This window comes from Typopeltis vanoorti, chromosome 2 (genome assembly GCF_054136105.1).
Source record: "Typopeltis vanoorti isolate ZY-2024b chromosome 2, IOZ_Tvanoo_1.0, whole genome shotgun sequence".
NCBI lineage: Eukaryota > Metazoa > Arthropoda > Arachnida > Uropygi > Thelyphonidae > Typopeltis > Typopeltis vanoorti.
Window position 1 is genome coordinate 159,015,156 of NC_143550.1, and position 27,465 is coordinate 159,042,620.

General features: G+C 35.8%; 1 protein-coding gene across 1 annotated transcript in view; it reads left to right on the forward strand.

The window, feature by feature from the left end:
• The window catches only part of klu (zinc finger protein klumpfuss), a 46,807-nt gene extending 21,177 nt beyond the window's left edge, over nucleotides 1-25,630 (forward strand). Inside the window, exon 2 of the mRNA XM_090413583.1 lies at nucleotides 22,269-25,630. The gene's annotated coding sequence lies outside the window, so the exon portion shown is untranslated. The remainder of the gene's footprint in view (nucleotides 1-22,268) is intronic.
• The last annotated feature ends 1,835 nt before the right edge of the window (nucleotides 25,631-27,465 follow it).

Here is a 27,465-nt window from a genome sequence, read left to right on the forward strand (position 1 = left end):
AAGGCTACATGGTTCTTCTGCGTGTCTATGGTAACGTAAATGTATGCTTTCCTATTCATTTTATAGAAGAATGAGGAAAGTGCCATCTCGGAAAAATGGGATCTTCGTGCCCGATATTTTAGCTTTAAAGCGGCATTCAGAGACTTCCCGTGTTTCTAAGTAAAAGGGTAAACAGAAGATCGGGTTCAAAGAGCGCGCAGCCGACGTTTGAAAAGCGTCTTAGAATCATACGATTTCTTCAAACACCGCGGTGAGTTCTCCCTGTTATGGCGCTATCGGTAGCTTGCGGTTGTCATTCTCATCCCCTCCCCACAGCGTACGTCATCGTCTCAATAGCACCTTTATGTGCACAGTTCGTGTTTAATCCCCACCGAAACAACCTTCGGGTGAGTGATCTTCACAATCCCGCTTTAGAAGACAGACAGCGCGATATATTGGTAACAGACCCTTCAGTACACCTCATCCCTTGTTCTTTCTCCACCCACCCACCTCTTAGCCGTCTCGCGTACTAAGCCGTAGATGCGTCTGTTCAAGGTTCATTTCCGTCGATTTGGGGTGGTGCCAGCAATTTTCTCGTAAACCGGCCACTTTTTTTTTTCTTCATTGTCTTCTTCGTCTCCTAGTCTCTCTCTGTCTTGTCTTTTTTTTTTTTCCGAAAGTGAGAAGATAATAATAGAGGTGGGAGTTGTAGTGTTGCTTGCATTGAACATGATCCAAATGCGGCTGTGGATGTTTGGCAAGAGGATAGCGGAGGAGAGAAAAGAGCCGATGTTACATGAGGATACGCTTGGTTAATCGCATTTGCTATGAGGCTGGGAAACGTATTGGATGGTAGTCAATGATCTATAAAGTTTTCGGCAACTTGAGCCAAAACTATTTCGATATTTTTTTCATATGCAGGAATTAAAAGGGAATTAAAAGGTTCATAAATTGTCAAATATTATGTTAGTTTTATTCTTCTTTCTGGAATAAATTTCTACATATTGCACTGTTCATCTGTTTATATCCGTATAATTGTTCAGTGAAACCCAATACGGTTCCATTATTATTCAAAATAACATTTTCATTTCTTTATTTTATTTTTCTAGTTAACGTACTATCGATGTCAAGGAGTAACTATTGCCATGGTATCATACGTCCCGCGCTAAAAGTTTTATATAGCAGCTATTTGGGGAAAAAAAATTAATTATATTTTAATTGCACATTTTTACTGACGTTCGAGTTTTCAAGTTGATATTAAATGCATACGGAGATCACGATTTGTGAGATTAACGCCTAATAGTTATGTCGATAACTCTTAGTCATTACTGGAGGCCTGAAGTGGCTTGAAAAAGTTCACGTTCGATCTGCAGAGCAAGGTTTCTGGAATATGTAAAAATAAATTTTAAAAAAAGGCATAAAATTATAAAATTAATAAATTAAAATTAAAATTTCTTAATTTTTAATTTTTATTGTTATGTGAAAATGAAGCAGATATAGAACCAAAGCTATCAAACTTTTTAAAAGTAACAGGCATTAGAAATAAAATTTTTAAACTCAATTATGTACAGAAGCACACACGAATAAGAATCTACAATGCAGTAGCTAAACCTACTTTACTTTATGGCAGTGAGATATGGACAATAAAAAAGGCAGATGAAAGAAGAATTGAATCATCCGAAATGAAATTTCTGCGCAGAACTGAAGGAGTCAAAATAATGGACAAAATGAATAGCAGCGAATTCAGAAATAAACTTGGAATTACAAACTCCCTAAATGAAACAGTGATTTTCTATAAAGAAAAATGGAAAGCACACATACCGAGAATGAATACAAACAGAATACCTAAAGAAATTCTTAATTACCACCCAAAAGGTATCCGATGCAGAGGAAGACCCTTAAAAAGATGGAATTGAGTCCGGAACAGTCCACTTGGCCTATAAGCCTGGAAAGGAGGACGAAGAAGAAATAAAAATAGAAAATATCCTTAGCCCACTCACTGTACAAATGTACTAAAGGCTTACAACTTTTCATGAGTAGGAATCACATAAAAAAAAGATAAATAACTGATCCTATCTTATTCCATCCACTCATACACTTACGCATTGGGCTCAATAGTCTCTCAGTAAGGTAATCTGGCTGATTGTGAATCCAATATCGACAATGATAAAACAGTTTTATCTTGTCTCGATAGCGTACTATGTCTATTAATGTTCCGCTGGACGGCGTGTCTGTTTTGTAGGGAAAAAAAAAACAACAACTCGAATTCCCAGAAGTAAAAAAAAAAAAAATTGCTCTCACTATGGAATAACTTCCTTTCAGTTGTAAAGCCCTTATAAAGGATCTCGCATTCTAGACAGAATTCGAATTCGGTTCTTTCCACCACTGTCATCATCCTAACGTACTGCGCTAAGGAGTCCCACAGTGTATGTGTGTGAGGGGGGGGGGGGATTATCAAACTTGAAATGCACTTGTTTCGATACGTGGTTTATTTCTCTGTTGTTGTTTGAATCATGCACTTAAAATTCGGAAGGATAGACAACAGCACTTCAATTGAATCAGAACCCAGATAGAGCAAGGCCAACTGACTCAACAGCGCAGGTCACCCAAATATTCAGTCAATTTTTTGTCTTTAAAGGCGTTCATTTACTCCGTTTGTCCTAAATCTTTACGTCAATTTGCCATCTAGTAATGCGTACAAAAATATTAAATGTCACCTTTAAATTCCCGGTTCTGATTTGATTAATGGTTTTAAAGTGGAACACGCTCGCGCTTGGCTCTATTCATTGCGTTGTAGAAACCCCTCGTTTGGCAGCTAAAATGACAGGGTTTTGCCCCACCCACACGAGATGGTTATTACCAATGGACAACCACCTACACCAACGCAATTGTAAGCGTGCTAGAAGGTTGTAACGGTAGCTACATCTAGCGGCGACCTTACTTATGGAACGCCTTTTTTAATCCACCCTCCGTACATTCGCCTGGTGTGTTTTGCCTTCCATCGTGACCTTCATGGTGATGGCATGGATGATAACTGCATACCTTTCTAACATAAATGTAATTAGCTCCCTTTTTTCCTACTGTAGCACAGTGAACGGCCTCTCACTATGTAGAGTATCAGAAACGTGTGTTTCTGATACTCTACATAGACAAAACACAACATCCACTTACTTACAGAATAGTTCTCCAGAGCGACGATCCTGAACCATATTTTCTACATTTTCAAACAACAAATATAGAAAAATAGGCTTCTCCATACCGCAATCTGTCTCACGCCTATTCAGAAGCCACTTGTTTTGTTGACGAGTACTTGAGAAGTGGTTGAAAAATACTCAATTTCCTTGTAAGAGAAAACTGTTATTTTCAGATGTTTTATAATAATTCGCAAACAGTTATTACGACTGTTTTGCCTGTTTCTCTAGCTCAATGATAGAGAGGGGGAAAATATCTCTATATAACAGAGCTGCTCTGATCAGTGCAGCCACTTTCTATTTTGTTTGAAATCAGAATTTCAGTGAACCAAGATATGAAGTTATATACTCCAATATTGTAAAAACTAAACCAGTATAATGTTTAACATGAAAGAATAATGATGGTGTCAACAAACATATGGTATGAGAATCTAGGAACAAACCCTCTCACCGTTGTCATTGATATCCCATAATTTTGAATATTAATAATAACAGTGAGTTCTTTCATTATTGCTAATGTCTTAATGCTGAGCCCCTGTATATTTCAGAACCAAACTCTGGATCATGCCTCTGATCCAGACACAAATATACAATAAAATAGGAGTGCAACCAATTTGTCGCGTTGCTACCACATACACGCTGCACGCACAACTCAGATTTTCGGTATTAGCAATTTATGCAGGTTGCCACTAAGTTTTTTCCTATCTGGGGAAATGTTTTACTCGTCTTATGTTACCACTAATATATATTTCTTGAGAAAAGTGTTTTTACCCATTTGAAAACAGGGTTTGGATATCTCATCTCCATTAACTCAACGCCATCGTAAGAACGCTCCAACTTTATCTTCAGTGAGATCTTTACAAAGGACTTTACAGCGTTTTCATGAGAAAGTGAGCTAGTAAGTCTGAGGTGGCAGAGCTTTTTCTCCCGAAAACTCGTGTTATTCACTCTGATAAACAGACAAACCAGCCGGAGAACACACTCGCTTAACAGGCACACTGTTATAGTGGCTTCGTATCCTTTAGCTGCGTCGACCATTAATTATTAACGATATCAAGGTAGTTTAGCATTTAATAATTTCAGAACAATTTTTTTGCTTACCTAAAATGCAATATTGTTCTCCTACACTCTTATTTCAACAAAATCATCTGAATACAAAGCAACAATGACACACAGAACACAATTCAATCATGTAGGAAATATTCCATTTTTTAACGGGAATTCTACCAACGAAAGGATGCTGGACTACAGTAGGTTATTATTAGTACAAAATGATTTGAAACCGTGTTCTTGAGACAATGGACGCCTCAAGCAACTTCTGGTCTGTAATAAGTAGTGTTGATCTCCTTCTGAGAGATGAAATTCATCTCGTCCGATGATTACCGTCGTGCATTCCCTTATAAAATCAGTCAAACATGCTGCAACAGGGCAGCAACTGACAACCAAAACATCGCTCTTTTTGGTCGTAGCATCGATAAGTCTTCTTAAATATTTTGATTCCTGATTCAGTTTGTTTGGAATATTCCTTGTGACAAATACCAAACATACTTTCCTGTGTGCATGTGCGTGCGTGGCTCTCTCAGCGACTGTTTACTTTGGACAAAGCAATGCCGACTGACAGAAATTTGCAAAATGTGTACGAGTGCGTGGGTGGCTGGCATGTTACCTTTAGGTGGTGTAACTTAAGTAAAAGTGTAGATTTTTTCTAAAAAAAAAAAAAAAAAAAAGTTCGTTGCCCGTCTTCTCCTTTATCACTCCTCGAGGTTGAGTCTTCATTTTTAATTCCCAACACTATTTTTACGTGAATAACTAGGAACGTTGAATAGATGTAGCGTAGTCGGTACACCGAGCATTTTTTTTTCAAATGGAAAGACACCGTTAAAAATATAGAAATGAGAGAAATGTTTCTAAAGATTGTGTATGAAATCTATAAATGAATACAAGTGTCCGACGGTAGAAACACTTTCTGTTGCTTAAAACAAAGAGATATACGTAAACTTAACACTCCAGTTGAACTAAACTTAGTTGGAATAAACTGAAATCACTTCCCACACAGGTCGTGATTGAATATTTTCAGCAATTATTGTGATTCTCTTTAAGATAATAAAGTTATCCTCTTTAATCCTCCAGAAGAGAATAATGGATTGATCATGTTTTCCGAGACATTTTTGTTCCAAAGCATTTGCTTTATTATTTCTGACATCTTTCAAATTCTGTAGTCAGGTATGTATTCCAGATAGGCGAAAAGAGACTGGTTTTTCCGGCATCGGAAAGACCACTCTTTCCATCATGCATATATGGAATAATAATTTACTAGAAACTCACAACGAACTCAAATACTTCCAACATCTAAATTTTGCAAAACACAAGTGGTTAGCAATTTAGATATCTGATAACTGATGCAAATTTAAAATATTGAACAGGTTTTACTATCCTAAACAAACTAAACTAAAACCCTTTGTCCTTGGACGAGTTTCATAACATGCAGACCAGTCAAAGTTTTATTTGTGGTCCCTTCGTATGTATCGCTGGACAGTTGAAGGTGGCCAGATCTGATTAATAGGCGAACTGCTAAGCAAGTGTTATAGAAAAATGCGTCTTCGTAGCTATGACAAATGCCTATACGTTTTATTTTCACAAAAATATTTCAATGCTAAGAAACGGGCAAGCAGGTTTTTCCTCCCGGAAACTCGGGTTTTTCGTCCTGTAAACTCAAGAAAATCGACCGTAGAACCCACATTATTTCAGACATTAAATATATTGTGTTAGGGTTAGAGACCACGAGATGGCGGCACATTTGAGCCGTCTCTCTTCACTGCGTACCGCTTAATTAGTGATAGCCTTGGGCCATCTGTCTCTGATTGGGTACCAGTGGAGATTGAATTGCCCACTCAGTCTCCAAAAGTTAGATAGGGCTAAATGGCCTCGCCTACTCCCGTATATACGGGAATAAAAAGGCGTTAGCTGATTTTTTTTTTTTTTTTTTAAGAAACTGCACAATAGAAAACCTTCTCGTACATATCTCGCAACCATCTAAAGCAAAGTGGAAATTTTAATATGCAAAACGGAGAAAAAATGGAGCATCAGAAAGAACTACTAACCACGGGAATGGAATCTCCTATGATTTTCTTTGAACTTCAGAAGACGCTGCAATATTACTTGAATATTTTTGTAATATCCACAAAAATTGAACTACAGACTTATAAAATGTGAATATACACACTTTTGTATATAACAGGAGCCTCCATAGCTCAGTCGGTATAGACAAAGCCCTTTGGTCGGAAAGACCTGGGGTCGATTCTCGTCAGTGACGTAAGGAACCTTTATCTGGTCTCTTTGGACTAAAGGTGAGTTAACCGGTCTCATACGGAGGTAGAGTTTTTTTTTTTTTTTTCACTCGGAAACTCGGATTTTTCTTCTCCAGAACAGGAAAACCTGCCCCGTGAACACACGCATCTACAGACATAAGACACACCGGAGACATAGGGCTAACCACATTATCCTCGAGGCAATAGCGGTTTCAAATTCGTAATAGGCCTTACCTATTACGAACGTAACAAGCCACTAGGCCTAATATACGGGAAAGGGGAGGTGGAGTATTTAATGGCGATTGACGTGTAATCTGATTCATATAAAGTGATTCATATAAGGAACTGACTCTGAATTAACAGGCAAACAAGTTAGAAGTGAAGTAACAGAAGCAAAGTCAACAAGTCAGCCTTGATTTGGAACGTTTATTTAGTTTCGAGTATCTTCAAAGAGGGACAAAAGGATGAACTATATCTCAATATATAGAAATTTACGAGATTAATTATAACATTTAGAAGGATCTTTTCTGTGTGTTGGGATAAATCGAGACATTATACAAAATATGTAGATAGAGTTGCTATTTTCGGAGTCCTCCACGGCTTGGAAAGAACAGTACGTCTAATATATCTAATATACAGCATACTGTCCAACGTTATAAATATAAAGTCCAACGTTTGAATCACGTCAAAAACGCGAAGCACATATTCTAGGTCTTTTGAAGTGAAGCCAAATTTGTCCCAGTGTCTCACAAAGAATGGTACTGATTTTCTGCTGGAAATTGATTATATATATATATATATATATTCTCATAAAACAAACAAACCCACCGAAGACCACAGTTTAGGGAAATAATACACTCGTTTTATGGCGTTAGCTTGCTTGGTGCTAATACGTAAACTAATCCACACAAGTCTCAATATTTTCATCCGATAGATAGAAAACTCTGCTGAGAGTTTGACAAACGTTTCCATTGGAAATGCAGTTTTAACTGTAAAGCAAGACCGTGGAAGTATATTAGTGTGAAGGATGCTTTTCATAGCTGAAAGGAATATTTTTATTTATTTTACAGCTGGCTCTCCACACTTAATCACAGTCACGAGACACCATAAGAGACCTCTGATGAGGTCTCTTACATATTCTTTTTAGTCATCAGCACGACAATCAAGAAAACGAATGGAATGTTAAGTTTGTAGTTGTTTGGGACTGATCACACAGTTATGACTAGCCATTCCAAACAAGTGAGGGCACAAAGACAGCAATTCATTGACAAAATGGCGATATAAAAACAGTAGCTTGTAGGATACGCTACGGACTTGATTCGTTGGTCCTTGATTCGTTACATCATGCTTTTAGACTGCAGACATTCGGAACTTGATTCATCCTCATCGTTAACATGTATATATATATATATATATATTAATCTGAATTTATATTTATTCAACAAATTGGGTTATTGTTCTTCTAGTCCGGTGACTAAAATCGAATCAATAACACTTTTCCTTCTGCTAATCTAACCTAACCTAATGTACTAATACTGTTTTCCGAAAAGCTAACCTACTAATAATACTAGTTTACTACTTTTTAAATATCGATGGAAACGAGGATATAAATATAGAAATGAATGCACTCCCAAGAACGCTGATACATAATCAGGTGAACACAGTCTAGATTTACAAGACAAATATCCGTTTCAGATCATCTCGGTGGAACTTGATCACGTCTAAATGAAGCCAGAAAGATGCAAATAACAGTGGGCTCTCTTTATTGGTATCAGTCAATACGTATATCTTCAAAATAATGTTAAAAGAGCACTGTCTTATTATTTTTTTTTTTTTTTATTCGTTTGCTATGTAAGATGGCGGAAAAGGAAATGCCTGTTATATCTAAACAGGACAGTTAATTCTTTATAACATAATGTGTAATATCTGTTCATTCCACTGGCCAGTCTGAGTGTTTTATGAGGGGGGGGGGGGTTCCTAGTCAACTCTCTTTAGCTGAAAGGCCTCAAAAACTCCTAGTACCCTAAGTGGATCGAACTAACCCCAGTATGCGTTGCCGCTACAGCATGTGCTAAATATTATTCTTTCAAAATAAATACAAGCATAGATAAAATATTGCTAATCATTCAATGCATATTACGGGGGTGTGGCTTTTTCGGAAAACAACAATGCCTGTATAGGCGGATATATAAAGATGAAGCTTATTCATTTTGATTTAAATCTTGATCTCTCTCTCTCTTTACACTTTATAGAAAAATTCCAGTTGAGACATATCTGTAACATTTTAAAGTCTAAAACCGGTTGTCTGTTTAAGTTAATTGGCATCCAGTTTATGCTCATTAAAAGGAAGAACGATTTTAATTAAGATATAGCAGCAAATGTAAAAAAAAAAGGATTAAAAATAAACACAAAGAAGGAGTACAAAAAATAACAATCTTATTTTACATGGAAATATTTTTTTTTTATTCTCTGAGTATTCATTCTCGTTAGAAGAAAATGTACGAAATGATACATCCGATTCATCATCTTATCAGTCATTTTGAAAAATGTTGCGTTTTTTTTTCTTCACAACCAGGATGGAGAAAAAAACACATCAGGAATTTCAGCCGAGTAAGAAAAAAAAAAAAAAAAGAAGGGGCTTTTATTTATATTATCCCTTTGTTTCGAAAGGAGTGAACGTAAAAATTAGTCCTGATTCGATTGTGCCAAATGAGATGTATTGATCAAGATAACACGTCAAATACGTATTTTTACGTCCAACACGGAGCAAAGGCATTTCTTTGATACCGTGTTTATGAGAAAGACATCCCGTCAAGCAAAGGAAGGACAGGTGGAGAACTGGAAGCAGCTGAAATACCTCTTGTTTACATTACAAGACAGCTCATGTATCAATTCTAGGTGTGGACGTCCCAAATTATCTCATTTGCAGGTAGCACCAACACTCAGCTGTGTCTCGATGTTGCCAGTAGTTAATTTAGTGATGTATATGTTTTCCCCTACGCTCCACTTTACCCTGCTTTGTCTTGTGCCATAAGGAGGAGGCAGTAGGGATGGCGACTTCATCTGGTTTTAGCATCGGACCGAAAAGCTAGTAAAACAAACCGTGGAGTGAGTTAAGTGATGCAACAACACAAAGCGATACAACTAATGCAGCAAAGAGAAGAAAGGAACGCAGCTGTAGAAAGACGTATCTGATGCAACGTCCCCCCCCCTTCCTCCACCCCCTAAGTAAATAGCTAAACTTTTCTGATCATTCCGCAGTTCCATCTAATCTCCGGGGTCATGCCGCTATAAATAGGCGGGCATTCTCTCCCGGGAGAGAGTGTGTATTCCTCCCTCGGAATGGAGGGTGGCAGCTATTTAGGCCTGTCAGCTACGGAATGCCTGGTCTGGCCGACACAACCGCTACGGAACAAAGATGTTAAAACTGTTCCCAGTCGTTCCTTGCGACAAAACCTTCACTGGCTGCATTGTTTCCGCATGCACCGAAACAGCCCAGTCAGCAGTCGGTACAATCACATTTGTCGGTTGTAGACATTACTGTTGTGGGTGGGTGGGTGCTTGAGTGTATTCTCTCTGTGTCTCTTCCCCCTATACTCAACCCTGCTTTTCGGAGAATGCCCTTGTGTTTATTAATACTTCTCTAGTAACCTTATTCCTATGAGAGCACTTAAATTCTGTCCCCCCCCCTCGTCCACCCTCACTTCTTACAGGCGCAAAACCTAATAAATGATGACACAGTTTTAGCACAAAGCCATAAAAAATAAATAAAAAATCCTGCATTGTCTGTTGTTCGCGAGTGAGTACTATGCAACAGCCAGGTTTAATTTCAACAGAAGCTAAACTAAGCCACATGCTGACAGGCTTTGTTTCTCGTACTTTCCATGAATCAACACAACAGCGAAATGTAGAATCTTAAAGAGCTATCTGAACAAATTGATGTTTTCAAACAGAGAGAGAGAATAAATCATATGTACATGCGGCTAATATCTTTTAAATAATCCATTATTAACATTCTACCTTGTATAATCGTTTCCTACGCTGACGATGGCTTATTAGTTTCAAGCCGAAATATTTGTAATTATTGACATAAAAGATAGTTATCCATTTTAATTTCACCAATTAAAATTTTCCTGAGAGCTTATGAGAATATAACTTCCGGAATGGGAATCAGCCTTGGTTTGCACTACTTAAAAGACACGAGCTCAGCCCACCCATATATTCGCCTTTCATGAATGCGTTTAAGTTTTATTTCACTGGCCTGACAGCTGTTTCGAACTCTTTGGTTCACATCAGAGAGACAAAACCAATCATCTCGTGTCAGAAAGTTATTTTTTCATAAGTGAACTCCCGATAGGTGCTATTATGATAGTACTTATAGACTTCACCTATCGCACCTGGTCTCTGATGAGAATCAGGTGAATGTATGGGCTCCTGTGCTGAGTTCAATTTTAAGTAGTGCAACCAAGGCGACACCATGCCGAAGGTTATAGTTTCATAAACTCTCAAGAAAATTTTGGATCTGGCTGTGAAAATTAAATGTATATGATATCCTTTAGTCTGCGCGGTTAGCCTAGTGGCCTCGCAACCATATGCCTGGGGAAGAAGTGATCTAGGCTCGATTCCCGTCGACGACGTGAGGAGCTTAAGGATTTTCCTCAGCCATAGCCAAGTTAGCCGGTCTTTGGCGTGGACAGCAGGGTTTTTCTTCCCAGTTTATCCGGGGTTTTTCATCCCGCAAACAGGCAAACCAGCCCCGTGAACACACACGGATACAGTCATGAATATCGGCCTTAGGGGATGCAACAGAGGAGTGGCGAACCGGCTGCATTAATACGCCAGTAACTCCTTATTAGGAGGGGACTCAACCCGTCCTAGACGGAGGAGAAGGACAAGATATCCTTTAAGTGAATAATTTACTTTCGCTATAACCAACCCTTTAGGCGCGCTTTGTTTTAGTAAAATGTTTGCACTACTTAAGTTGTAAAATATTTATAATATATTTTAAACTTATAAATTAAAAAAGAGACTTATAAATATTTTATATATTTATAAGTTCCGTATTTAGACTTTTTTACACTCACGATATCACTTTGGCTGATCGGATTCAATGAAATTTGGTAAGTAGAATCGTAATAAAAATTGTTGAGACATCTCAATTTTAGTCTGAAATGGATCATTAGTAGAAGGGGGGGGGGGAGGATTAGGTTAGGTTAGAAAGCCAGCATATCTGTTACAGCGTGTATTCTTAGGCTTACTTTGCGGGATGAAAAAAATATCCTTATTCGCCCATATGAGAAAGCCTCACCTTCAGATTAACGAGTACTAGACAGGATTTAAAACTAGAGGAACAATTAAACCAATTGTTTCGAAATTATCCATACTACATCTATCTGGAAAATATTCAATGAAATTTGGTAAATTGAGATCGCTGCTAAAAGTTATTGAGTCTTTTCAATTTTGGCTGCTTAACTGGACTACAAAATTAGAATAATGTTTTGAAACCATATGAAATTTTGTATTATGTACGACAATAAATAACATGTCTACAGTACATGTGCCAATAAACTGTTCTAGGTTCAATTGCAATGATAACAATGATGTCACTATTTAAAAATTACATAAATAAATTTGAAAATATAGAAATGCGATTTTGATGTATCATTCCTTATTAAATGCAGCGAAAAACTCAAAAGAGGCGATGTAGTTCCCGACAAACTTCACTCATCACTTGATTGTTGATCAAAAAAAAAAAAAAGAATACAAGATTCTCCGCTGAAGTAATCAGTCTAGTGTTTGCAACTCAATAAAATCAGTCTCGTTACTTTATTGTCGGACCTCCTAAGTACTGGACGTGTACGGACGCTATTTTGTACATTGTGGATAATGCCATGGAAGCAAGTGAAGCGCCAACTGGCACTCAGATGTAAAACAAATAGCAGCTAATTTTATCTGTTCTTTGTTAAAGCACTTTGTATCAAAACAGTTTTATTTCCACTTGTACAAATAGTCTTCTTGTATCAAATAGTTGACTCACACATGTTCTTAGAATTCATAGCAAGAAAGGATATAAATAGTTTTGCCTACTTAACAAGGACCTCTACGAGAGCAGAGGTCCTTGTTAAGCAGGTAAACAAACTTCCTCTAGATTTCGATAGCATAAAATACTTAATAAGCGCATTAATATGGGTCAGCGATGCATAGTATTTCTGTTCTGGCCGCTTGCAATCAAATCTTCATTGGGGAGGAAAGTTGTTAGTTATAGACTTACGAAGTACGATGAAGCAGTCCGAAAGTAATGCCTCTATTGTGATGGCCCCTCATTCAAAAGAGATACGTCAGTGAAATAAAAAAAAATAAAGAAAGAAAGTGGAATTTCTACTTTGCTCATTTCAAATAGCTATCATAGAGGTTGAATTTGAAAATGTAGAACATTCTCCCCACAGCCCCCGGACTTGTATTTTCACAAGAGTATGCATTTTGAAAAGACGAAGAGGTCAGTACAGGCATCATTACTTTGGACCTCTAACATATGATTCTGGACAAATGAAATTCAAAGCCAACAAGACAGAAATGAGTCTAATTTTTCATTGCTGAAAATTATGGACTTATTTAGCGAATCTTAATATGTTTAGTTTTACGTAATAAAAATGAAACATCTTGCGGGCCAAAACTGAAAGACAATGGCTACATGGGACCGAGATATGCATCGCCTGACTAAATCTTCAGTGTATTATGACTTTTCAATATGGTATTTAAAGTTTATCACTTATTCCTCAAGTTCTTCATTCCATTTCGAGTAGTAGTGAAACTTCAATGGCTCAATTGTCCCCGCGGTTAGCCAAGTGGCTGTGCGCTTCGCAACCATACGCCTGGGGAAGGAATGTCCTAGGTTCGATTCCCGTCGACGGCGTGAAGAGATTAAGGATCTTTCTCGGCCATAGCCAAGTTAGCCGGTCTTGGGCGTGGACAGCAGGGTTTTATCCCTCAGTTTATCTGGGGTTTTTCATCCCGCAAGCAGGCAAACCAGCCCCGTGAACACACACGGATACAAACAGTTGTCAGCTATGCCGGTCCCGAGCCTGGATAAAAATAGGGGGGGGGGATTGAGGTGGTGCCGTACCTCCCCGTAAAAAGGCTCACGGCCGTTGAATCACCATACGAAATGAATGGCTCAATTGAATCCTTCCCCCCCTCCCCCCAACGAAATAGAGGCCAATCATGACCACATTTATAAAATCCTTTCAAATTTAATATTAATCAATATTACTATTGACAAGGAACATGTAATTCAGTATTTAGATACTCGTAAATGAAGAACTTGAAGACTTGAGATATTAATTATCTCATATCATCTATTTCTACATGTAATTGAAGAGTGATCATTTTAAAAACTGAAAGGAATTATATCTTTTACAGCGTCTCTCGATCTTAGCTACACTTTTAGAAGGGACTAAGTTAAAATTAGATACATGAAGACAAGCAATAATTTTGCGAAGGTACAATCTTGTACACAAAAATGCTTGCATAATAATGGCATTTCTTTAATGTGAATTCCATCCAAGAAAGGTTCTAAAATTATCGCACGATGGCCACTGGACTCGAGTTTCCGGATTAAGTTAAAAAGAAATAAAAAGATATATACATTAATATAAAAAAAATTAGGAAAACCAGGACAAGAATACTATGGGGAAAGAAGCACTTTTTGTGCATTACATAAGAATTATCAATTGGGTCTTTACATCTAATGTTACTTAAGTTTGTAGTTGATAAATCTCTCTCTCTCTCTCACTCTCTCTTGGGTGGTTTCATTTCAGGAATCTCAAGAAGGGCATTGCCCTAAACCCAGCAATGTAGGTGTTCAAAAAAACTTCGATTTCAGACGTATTAATAGCCTTCTAATGATGCACCGGTTGAACACAGGTTGTTTCTATATTGGCTTTAGCTTCCACTTGTTTTGATGCATAGTAAGCTCATAGCTATTCTAAGGTAGCAGCTTATCTCCCTAATAATTAGTTAGAGTGGAAGTGAGGAAACAAATAACATATCAACTAGATCCATTTGCTTGCGTGTATCTTTCTAAGGACTGCGTGCAGCGAGTGTGGTATGTGAAAACTTTTGTGTAATTCACTGACACAAAAAGTTGTTTGGGTTGTGCGATCCATATTAAAAAGGATACGAAATGCATACAATTAATGCCATATTATACAGAACATGCACTGTATCGAATTTCTAAGAAATAATATCAGCATGGAGTTATATTCCCGCATAATAATATTTATCCTTGAGATTCCCAGCGACAACGTGACATACTCATTTCAGTGCCACAAATATTCAAGGACAAAGATAACATAAAATCACACTAATCAAATATAATGAGGAAATTTTTAATGTTTGCTTATCATTTAAACTCAACCAATTTTTATGTTCTTTATTTTATGTCTTCATTCGATTAGAATTCAAGAATTACAAATTATCATATTTATTAACATCGGTAACACGAATTAAAGCAAAACTCTTCCTGGGATTACGAGTTTATTTCTAGGAAAAAGAATAAAAACAGGGATATTAAAATTTTAATTTATAAAATACGCATCCAAATGAATTGCTGTAGACTTTAAAAATAACGCGTGGTTATCAATATACCCACTAGTGGGTGTTCTTGTCAGCCTCGTGGTAACAATACTTCTGCCTCCATAATGCTAGATCTCCAGAAGAAACACCGTTATATGTTCAATTCTAGTCACCGATAAAAGAAACTTTTGTAGTCCTTTTTTTCTCAGCTAGTTGTCGAATTAGTTAATCATTGGCAGATAAGTAGTTTTCTTCTCCAGAAAACTCAAGTTTTTAATTCGCTACTCAGAAAAATCGGTCCAAGAACTCACGGTAATTGAGATAATAATACCAGTTATGGTTTGGGAACACAAGATGATAGCAGTTATCTGCCGTTCTCGCTTTCTCTCTCTCTCTTCGAAAGCCTAAACTATCGGTGACAGGCTGCTTATCGATTTCGAAAAAGTTAGGATTTAGTTCCGTCTGCTCCTTTTTTTTAGAGAATAAAAGGTGTTCAAGGATTTATTTATTTTTAATATATTCTCCTTTGAGTTCGAAAACACTCCATAATACTTGCAAAATTTTGTAGTTTCTCTAGCATAAAGGGACCGTATGTTCTAGATACTAAAACAGTGAATGGCTTCTCTCTCTCTCTCTCTCTCTCTCTCTATGAATATGAATGGCTTCTATCTCTCTCTCTCTCTCTCTCTCTCTGAATATGAATGCCTTCAGGAATCTTGCATTCCTGTAAATTTGAGACGAATACTAAAGTATAAATATCACTTGCCACTTTTTGATATTGTAGTTTAACAAAATTACTTGATATTATGTAAACTATATTGCAACAAGATATTATCATGTCAAGAAAAGAGGGCGTTAAAAATGAAATGAAATAAAGTAGTATTATATACAGTGGCGGCTCGTGGCTTGAAATCGTGGGGGTGCTGCAGCTTTCGAAATATACATACACATTGTAAGTACAATGTATACGTGTTTGGATAAAATATCAAAATTATGGTGAAAATTTTAAAAAAAAATTGTCTATTATCGATAAAATTATACAGTTTAGTATAATTCAAAATTACTTAAAAAATAAAATCCATTATCATAACCCCAATAATGTTCTAAAATAAAAACTATAACAAATGTTATGTCTTTAATTGTAATGTCCAAATATTTAAAGAGACGGAGTAAACACGATAAACACTACGAACACTACACTACTGGCGCAAACTGAATATAAACAACAGTGGAACTGCGGGACGGACAGTGCCGCATTACGCTGACGTGCATATGCTTGCGCGCGAAGCAATATGGTACTGTGGTAAACACAGTGCTGCTAGCGTCCTTTCCCCCTCCTAAGTACTACAAGATGGATTTTTATTATTTTTTATACAAAATAAGATAATTGTATAGGATTGTTGATGATAAAATTAAATATTACAAGTAAATATAAATAAATTAATAAATATATTTATGTATCGAGAAAAATTGGGGGTGCTGGAGTTCCGTAGTGCCTATGCACGAGCCTCCCCTGATTATATATAAGATTATATCGATTAGTTAATCATAACTATACTAACTGATCGATATAATCTTATATATAATACTACTTCAATTTAATTAAATCGAGCTGTTAATTAAAAAAAAAAAATAATAATAATATTTTCCCTGAGATTTCGCCATGAGTTTTTGCTCCATTTCAATCTTTTCAATCTTGATTTATCTGTATCGCCGTGATGTTGCTATTCCATCTATGCCTTTTCGAGGGAGATTAAGAGAGGCGTGACGTCGTGTGATAAGAAAGGATATCCACAAATAATATGACAACACACGTCATAGTATATCTTACGGAAGGAAAACCTTTTTTTTTCGATTACGAAAAATAGATACTTTAAAATACATTTAATTTAAATGTCATTAATTAAATGATTTTAAATAGGATCATCCTGTTGGCATTCATTCAATTGCCAAAGACGATGCGAATATTTGACTATCTTTGCTTGGGAAGATTTGTTTGCGCATCCCTTCTAGGCCTTTTCAGCTTAAGATGAACTTAGAACAGGCCAAAGTTAATTAAACACTGCATTATGAGACTGGATAACTCATCTTTAATTCAAAAGGTTCATAAAAATGTTTCGCTAACAGACGGGATTCGAACCAAACCAAGTCTTTCCAACCTAAAGGCATCGTCGTTATGTTCATGGCTTACGGAGATCTTGCTTCATGTTATACTCAATATATTCAATCTCAATCTTTTGAGATCTTGACGCAAGCATTTCATGGAGTCATTTAATTGTGTTCATTAGCGCCTATTAAAACGAACTTGAGTTAGTAAGGGCTTCTTTATGTAGCAAGTAGATGAAGAAGTAGTTACTAACTTATCGAATTAGTTGATAGCCAATCCCTTTTTGGTGTGAGTAAATTCACAGATCCGTAACATTTCAAGGATGAAACATATGAACAATTTTGCTTCTTTGAACAAAATACTTAAAGTGCCGAAAAGCAGGCACGAACATTAGTCCAGTCGTTTCCTCATACACGTCCATGTCCACGCACACATAAAAAATATGCATAAACTACCGAAACCAAGTTTTACATCCGTCAAAATTAGGGGGGAAAATTAACTAAAAATAGTTAGACTTCATCTCCAAATCCTCATGATATTGTTCCAAGTACTGACAAGTTCGTTAGCATTGAACTCGATCTTATAAGAGCATCAAACCGAAGCCAATACAATGCGTTATAGCTATCGAACAGACTGGTTTGCAAGAGGGGGGGAAAATATTGACAGAAAAGAAAATCTTGTCATAAGATCGACTACTTAACCTTACATCAAAAGCAGTCCAATAAAGTTCCTTCAATTACAAACAGAATTTGAATTCAGTCTTTCGAGCAATGCTCAAGGAAATACTCATCCAAGGGAGAGTAAGAAAATAAAAATAAGTTGTTGGGGAAGTAAAATGCGTCTAGAAATCTCTTCTTCTTATCATGATTTTGGGCCAAGTGGACTGTTCCGGTCTCATGTCTCGGTCGCCTAATTCTTCACCCCCCCCCACATTTAGTTTATAACTATACAATAGTTTTGGTAGTCCTATTGTCTATTTGATCATTTGATTTAGATGCTGCTCAACCAAAATGGAGCAGCATCTAAATCATTTGATTTAGATGCTGCTCCATTTTGGTTGAATTTACGTAATAATTTTCTGGCTTTACTTTTCTGGATATACCTTGTGGTCCTACGAGGTATATCTAAAATAGTTTTATGCAAAACCTTTTACCGTTACTGTTATAATGTCTTTTAATATTCGTTTTGCTCTCACCAAGATGAGATCATTAATGTCTAAGCAAGAGTTAAAGGGAAAACAGGAATGTATTGATGTGTTTATTGAACAGCTGGCGATTTCAGTCTCTGGAAAAGACAGCATGAGGGAGGTTGTTCTGAAGAAGAAAGGTAGGGGAATGAATGAGGAGGAGAGAAATGTTGGTTTGGTAGGTTGGAAGCTGGGGAGTAAATGGATGCTGAACTAGTAAACGAAAGACGAATTAACATTTTAAATATAAACATTAAAATTATTGATAAAATAGTTTAGAAAGAAAGGTTAAATATGATAGATAGATTGAAAGACATATTTTTCTACTTTTTCTTCTACTACCTTCTGAAAGATTTGAAACACAGTTTAGATTAGAATTGTTCATTAAAGAAATGTTATAATAATAACTGTTGTTGGATAAAAACTGGAGAGATAATAGCAGAACAAAACATCCACAAATGTGATCGAACTGACAAAGTGGATCATTTTGCTGGCCTCGCTGGCTAATTGGGTGGTAGCATCTTTAGGTTTTGGATTAGAATTCCACACTGGCACGGATGTTAAGTTGTGGATAATTTTCGTTATCGGTGTGACAACACCCCTTACACCTTGCAAGATCGAAGTCACTTGAAAAATGTGGTACTTTGGTCTATAGATTAAATGAATTGGATTATGTAACTCTCCAAAGTTACCAAAACATACGATGTTTGCAGTTTTTCGTTGGGCAGGATTCGCATAAAGAAATAAGTTGGTCTTTATTGAATGATATCAATTCTTGAAGCTAAAGGTCGAATTTATAAATTATCTATCGAACCAATTATAACATAATCAATGTAAAGAAGACGAGATAGAACAAAACATCAAATGATGTGGACATGTCGGACGAACACCAAATGGAAAACAGTTGGTCAGACTAGATTAATGAAATAAAGAATGAAAGCATCCGAAAGGAATATAATAGAGCATTAATAAGCGAAAGATAACCGTAAATAATGACAAAAGACAGAACATAAAACTCAGAGGTAGGAAGACTGTGAAAGAGATGGTCATATTGAACACAAGAGGCTCTATGTCTACTGCACCAAAGAAAAGAAAAAAAAAACAGTTTACATTCTTTTGTTCGGTATTATGGATATTATTAATTAAAGACCACACACACACACACACACACACGTGGACGAAGAGCTGCATGAAGATCGTGAGCTAAGGGTTGCCGAACCTTGAATCACTAATTACTTCGGGTAGGGTTAATTTTTGGTAGTTTTTGTGGGAGGGGGAAGAAGGGATTCAAGAAAGTCAAGATTATTTTCTTATTATGGATAGATAGTAGTGGTGACAGATAATTTTCTTTTGATGTTTTCCTGTTTGATTGCTGCTAGTTCCACCTGCAAAATATGCCGCAAGGAACACTCGGCATATTTTTGATATGTCGACCGGTTAATCTCCACCCCTCCTCTTTCCTTCCCCACCTTTATGAACCGCCCTGTTGCTGACCTCTCATGTAATATCTAATTTCTAGGATGATGAGTAGCAGAACTCTTTGGTTTTGCTATTTTTGATATGGTATTTCTTCTTCCGTTATATCTGGGAGTTGAATTTGAACTCGCCAGTCCAAACCTGTTTTCTCAGGTTTGGACTGGCGAGTTAAAAAGTTTAGCATCTTTTTGCCGGATTTAGTATTAAAGACACAACGTAATTTGCTGGTACTCTATATTGTAAATTTTGAAATGGTTCTGTTAGATGTATAGCAGTGGTCTTTCTTCATTATTTTTAACTTGATGTTATAGTAGAACTGTATTACTTGACAAGAATGGATTCGATTTCACCTTTCTTTCTTTTCTGCCCAAATTTCCAGGGTGTTTTTCACAATTATTTGTAACAAAATCCAAATTAACACCACTGTCACGTGGATCAATGCAAATGATTCCTAACTCCACCAAATATGCCTTTCTGAATCAAGAAAGTTAGCTGCCACTCCAATATCCATGATAAATGAATCTTATCATTCATTTTTCTTTTAACTAATGGCATTTTTTCCCGATTCCCCATTTTCCTCAAAATGCTTTGTCATTATCCACTTATGGAATTGTGGTTTGCATCGCATAGTTTCATTCATTTTTCTCTTCAACCGACTTCTCATCTTGATCATCGCTCTACTGTTGAACCAGGAAATCTGTTGCATTTCTTTTTTCAGTCTGAAATATAACTGAATGTACATGATCTATTACGTCGTCTTCCATTTCTAAGAGTACAACAATCTCAAAAGAAGCCAAATGCAATAAATTTACAAAATATTACTTATAAACTTATTCGAACTCCCAGCTTATTGATTGGATAGCGTAACCACTCTCCAACCAATAGGCTGTGAGTTCGAATACATTGTAGGCATAGATGTTTGTAAATATTATTAGGTGGGAGATAAATCTCGTCGCTCGCTGTGAGATTCTCTATTGACTGATTTCTCTATTACAGTTTATATCTCCGAAGTTTTCCACCGTTCTTTTAAGGCTATTTAACTAGCATAAAGTATTTAGATCTTTTGGCGATTTTCCATTGTGATGTGATAACATAAACTTAGATATTATCAGGTGTTTATGTCAACTAAGACTTGTGTTTAAGATGCAATTATAGCGTCAGATGTTGATACGTCAATCAAATTGAAACCAATGTCACTTAATAATATATCTGTGACTCTTATCTACAGCTCTGCAACTTGAAAATATTATTGATAATTATAGACTATTCAATCCTTTTTGAATTTGACCGCTAATTTTTTTTTCAATGTCTAATAATAGCGTGTGATAGTGTGACTGATTTAGATAAATGAAAAGCTGTAACCTCATAGTGATAAACTTTTTATCAGTACAGGAAGTGATAATTGGATAAAGTAATAGGACTATTGTCAAATTCTTTTTAATGCCAAACTGCGTTGTTTGTCAGATCACAGTAGACACTTTTTATGGCATGACAGTTGCAAGTCATCAGTCAATGTACTCAGTAAAAACATTGCACAAAGAACCTGATAAAGAGATAAACGAAAATAGGAAGAGAAAACTAAGACTACAAGCTGCAAAGTTTTTTTTTTTTTAAATGAAAAAAGAAAACAAAAACGGGCTCCTGAAATCCTCTAGGATACATAAACCTAGAGGCTTTATACCAGCTACAGTGCATCTACGATCAGTTCCTGAACTTGAAAATAAAGCCAGAAAGTTATATTTATTGTAATCGAATTCTTCAGTTCAGTTACTTTTAAGATTCTTTCGCCATTTTTAAGAATCTTAAAGGATATTTCACTTGGTATTATAACTTATTAAAGAAAGAATAAAATTAGCCATAGTTGATAGCCAGACAGACAAACGACATGGCCTCCAAGAATCAAACATTAACTCAGTTAAGCTCCTGAGACCTCAGCAGCCTAATCATTAATCAAAGACAACAATGCGGACTCTCACTTTGGACATCGTGTATTTTAAGTAGTAGAATACCAGCACAAGGTCTTGTCAAAAATTACCATACTATAGATAACAGAGCGAAAGCGCGATTTATTCTACCATCGAGGCCCGCATATGTATTAAAAATTTAATATATCTTTTTGAAAGAGTTTGATTTGTTACAAAACATATATAGCTGCATATTCACAGGGATTTAAATCGAAGGAAAAACATTTTACAAACTCCAATATGGAAATTGAAATGAGAAATTGCACGCATTCTTTGCTAGAGTTAAGATAGATACTGCTGGATGAGTGATTTGATTTCTAAGGCATTTCAACTCCTCTCTCCGGGAAATCTAGTTCATATTTGAATATCATATGCTTGTATCAGGTGATCAAATAAAAAAAAAACAGTACATAATAGAGTAATATGTTAAAATAGGGAAAGGGTTCTTGGTTTTTACTGACTGTTTTTTTTCTCTTTCTTTAGGTAGAGCTGGAAATCTTTCTTCGTTGAGGTGTTTGAAGATGAATCTCCTGAAATATAGCTGAAGAAAAACTTAGGAAATTATTCTTTCTCAAAACATGAAGTCTCTAAACGTGAAGTTGAATGTGTCATTGACGACATCTGCGTTCTCATCTAAGAAAGAGACAAAAAAGAGCGATTACCTCTTTTTTTTTTCAAAACTTGTATCATAAATACTCTAAAATACCAATCATATACATCTCCGTATGTAGGTTTTTGTGTATGTATATATACATACAAAAACAGTGCCGAATGATCAATGGATATTTCTCTTTTTGTTTGATTCAGGATTCCGCTGTACTGATGACACAGTAAAATTTTTTAAAACAAATGCTCATTTTAAGAGGAAATTAAACTGTTTTAGCACTTCCTTTAAGCCATTGGACTGACAAGAGCTCAAAGCATTTTTAAAGAAACATACCGATGCTGTGCCACACATCCAATGCTTCGATATGCCAAGGAAGAGAGAAATACATGTGTGTATCAGTCTCAAGAAATAGTTGTTTTATAAGGTATCATTGATGTTGATAGTCTATTGCTCACAGTAATTTTATAAAGCCCGTGCGTGTGTGCATGTCTATGTTTGCTGTATTTGTGTAGTTTTTTTTTTTTTGAGATGTTAATTATATAAATGTAAGAGTGAAGATTTTGTATCTGATTGCTTGTTCTCATTGTAAAATACTTGTGTGCCAAAAGGCGTTGTTAAGCTATACTGATACCAGTACTCTGTATATTAGAAGGTTGTATATTGACCAATGTTGTGCTCAAAAACTGTTTGCTATATTAATGATAAAAAATATTTTTCCCTCCCTCGCGAGTTTGAATAAACAGATTTGCTCATCAGCATGCCATTACTATGCTATAGTTGTCACTGAAACGATAGATCGTAGAGAAGTATTTCGATGAAGAATCACAAATAAGGACAGATTAAAAGACAGGTGACTCGACCAGTTAGGAGGAGAAGAAGATGGGAAAAAAATCAACTAAGTTGTTACGTTTACAATTCCCAAACAGTAAAACCACCACATATATAGTCACGAGTGTGATTATAGCCGTGAATCTGATTGGTGTAAAACTGTGCATCCCAGGAGGGGGTGTTAGATAGCTACCCTTCTAATGTACATCTTACGTAACAACGAACAGTGATATTAGCGTGTGTGCCAAACTCTGTTCGTTACAATGACAGCTATGCAGAATATTCCCCCGAGTGTCGCTAGGTGGCACTGGTGAGCAGATCCCTTCCTGATAGGCTCAGTACATGTTGGGTTTAGAAGGAATAAATAAGAGGTTGTAAGTATGGCAAAATGCCAAACTCAGGGTCCCATTTAGCCCGTCTGTGAGTGTGTGCGTGCGTGTGTGTGTGTGTTAAAGATGTACATTAACAATGGAGGGAATTTGCCAATTGCTTCTATTGGATTGCTCAAGTGTATCTTTATACATCGGTAAAATGAATATAATTTTTTTTTTATTTTAAAAGGAAAGTTACACATGTTAATATTAATGATGTTATAATGTTGTTTTATTTCCTATATTCATGTCACTTCCTATTGTCTTTCATTTTTATTACCCTGTGGGCCAAATATGCTCTTCAAACATCAATCCTTTTACTGTCATTATATATCTTTCTGAACAATTTGCTCAAAGATAAATTAGCCCTCGCTGTTAAATAAATAAATAAATAAACACTCAGGCACTAAATCATACCCTTAAACTAATTACGATAAAATAATGAAAAAAATTCTTTAATTATATTTCGTTACTGGAGATAGCCTTATTATAATTTCATTATTCACAGAATTGTTTATATGTATTCATTGAACTACTAAGTAGTCAATAGAGTGAATGTTATCTTTCAGTATGTGTAGTAGACCATTCAGTTTCTGAATATCCAATCTACTGTTAATCGAAATGGCAAATATTACGTGAATATATATTTTAGATTTTTTTCCATTGACCGACTTTTTAAACTCAATCTAATATGGCCATAAGAATTTTCCTTCATATGTTTTAAAATTGTCTTACAAAACATATTCCTTGTTTTTGTTGCTATAGCAACCTTCCCAACCCTTCGTAAATGTTTTGCTCTGAGATTTTTTTTCTACTAAATTTATCGGCAACTCAGACATCACAAAACCACCTCTGTTTTAATACCTCTAGTTGCTGTAGTAACAGCTATTCTGCCTCATCTCATTATTCACAAAAGAAAAAAAAAATAGCCAGAAGTTCAACTTTTGGAGCTCAATTAATGTGTTTTTAATAGTGAAAAACTTGTTACTGTTGATAGATGGTAGAAATAAAATAAAAATAAAAAACACGCTTTGCCGTCCAAAGACGTCTATACTGTGTGCCGCCCAGACTTGGAAATACGGTGTGACGTAATAGTTGCCCAACTAGGAAGTCTTTAGAATAGTTTAAAAAAAAAAAAGGAAAAATATATATACAACAAATTAGTCGTTTTAGAAGTTCCGTGTGATATGAAATAAAAAAAAAGGTTATTATTTTTGTTAACAATAAACTGATTAATATCCCTAGGAGGATACATGTGATAAAAATTGAAGGCATTTATAAGATGGAGTTTTTTTCCCCTTTAAGAAGGCATAATATAGTTGTTGATGCTACTGTGCATATTAGCTATTTTGCTACGATAATTAGTGATAGTAGTGATAATTAGATAGCTGTTGTTTTGTTGTCACAGAGATATTACACATTAGCCTCAGAACAGTGAAATGCCTACAATACAATGTACAGTTAGTTACAAAATATTAGACGATCCAGATCAATCATATTTATAGTCCTATGTATAAATAGAGGCGGATAAATTCTCTTACCTAAACCGCCAACTGAACGTAAGAATAAATTCACAGCTATTTCTTTAGACTACACAGTTACGATTTTACATTCTTCATCCCTCAATAAGCAGCTAAAAATAAATATATTTCTGTTAATAGGTGGCGCTGAACTTTTATCTATGAATGCTTTTACTACTTAAACTATGTTGGACATCGTTGATATTAGTTTGTAAACTGAATAGTTACATGTTTCCCTTTTGTCTACCCACTTCCTGACTTAAACCTGCTGAAATGTAAGTAGAAGTCACAAGGGGATGATCCTCTTGTGACCTGTTATGTTGTCTGTTAATGAATGTTTACAGCTCTGTGGGAACACCTGTACACACATATTCCAATGCGTTGTTATCATAAGCCTTACTTGTAATTATTTTGTTACTTTTTTTTTGTACAGCAAACTACTGTGAACTCTCCTGTCAAAACCCCAGTCTTTTATTTAAAAGCAAAATAACTATGTCTAAATAAACATTTTTTCTTAAATCTTGCTGCCTGTTTATTGTTAAAAAAGATATAGATACAATGTACATTGTTGACACACGCATATATATTTTTTTCTCAATTTTTTTGCGAGATATTTAAAATTTAATGCCTCTGTTTTACAGTTATGAATGAATAATAATATACTTTATAGTTTAGAACAGTAATGTATTCTTCTGATTTCTCATATAGGTCGACCAATCCTATTTCCGATATTAGCACTGAATAAAATAATGGAAACCATACAAAAAATGTTTATCTGCTCGGAATAGAAATCTAAAAATTCTTTGCCGTTTGATCTCCACGATCAAACTTATTTCTGTAGAAGCAAAGTTCGAAGTTATCAACGGTCTTCCAACTTCTTTAAACTCTTTAGGATCACAGCAATGAAGTCAGTGCCATGGGTGAATTTCATTGAAAATGACGCACCAGGATCTTAAACATATTGTAACTCTTTACTTCTAAAAAAATATTGTAAAAATCTCAAAGAAATGTAGACCCGCAAGTTCACACTTACACGGTATACAGTGTAAGTGTGAACAATGCCAACATCACCTACAGTCTGCATGTAGAACATTCCAACATTACCAGCAGCGATCAACGATTATAATTAAATGCTTAGGAGCTCTGAATAAAAGCAGTTTAAGGCTGGAACTGCTGGATTTAAGCCAAAACAATTGAAGGTTAGTGCATTATGTCAGTTAATTGCGTATGTTGGATGAAAAACGCGTATCGGTAGGAAACTGTTCGCCTTCATATGAAACTGGCTAACTTATCTTCATTCGAAAAGTCCTAAGAAAGGTTATTTGAGGACAAAGGGAACATCAGCACTGGACATACGAAGACTGCGAAAAAGTCATATGAATAATGACTCATAGTTCCTACTATGCTTAGTAAGCAGCGGTGTCATGGTCTGGGTCTATGTTTCTCTGCACTTCTTAAGTTTCTTGATACGATTAGACTAAGGGGTGGTCTACGTAAATATCGTTACAGACCAACTGCACATCCATTGCCATTTGTATGGCAATGGATGTGCATTTGATCTATCGTGCACACGATAGATCTTCCAAGAAAACAATGCGCTATATCAGAGTCAGCCACGTAGCGTCTAGATAATGACTTCACCTGAAATTAGAGGAACAGACTGCTCACTCAATGGATCAGGGTCCATTCAACATCTTTAGGACGTGTAGAACGAGATATTTGGGTCAGGGATCTAACCTCAGAAAATCTAATGGAATTTCAGGAATTAATCGTGTCCGACTGTGATAGATTACCAGTGGATTGAGTTTAGTGTTCTATGGCGCAAGGTTATCCAACGCCCATAGCGTGCAAGGAATATCCCGGAAGCCACAAATATTGTAACGCAACAGTGGTGGAATAAAATTTTGACTAAAACAATGCCGATATGAGTTGAGTAACCTCAGTATTGTATTATTGTATTGCAAAATACCTTTATGTAGACCAAAATAGTACCGATTAATTGTCCACAATACACTGCTTGTTTTAATAAAAAAATAAAGAAATAAAAGTTCTATTTCACCAAATTCATACGCTGTTACATATGTCACATGATGCCTATTTGATAAACAGCATTTTTGGGAAACAAAAAAGTATTGTTAATGATACTCTTATTAACTTTTAACGCAATATTTTTCGTACTATTTGCGTTAATACTGTGATGTCAAGAAGAAGAGTGGCGTGTTTATAAATTCTTTACAGATCAGTAATACAGATCAGAGTTGAAGATGTAGCAATTGGTGCGTCCAAGACTGTTTTGAAATGCTATAATTTAACATTTTAATACGATGATTTTCAATGTAGTCACCAGATTACAT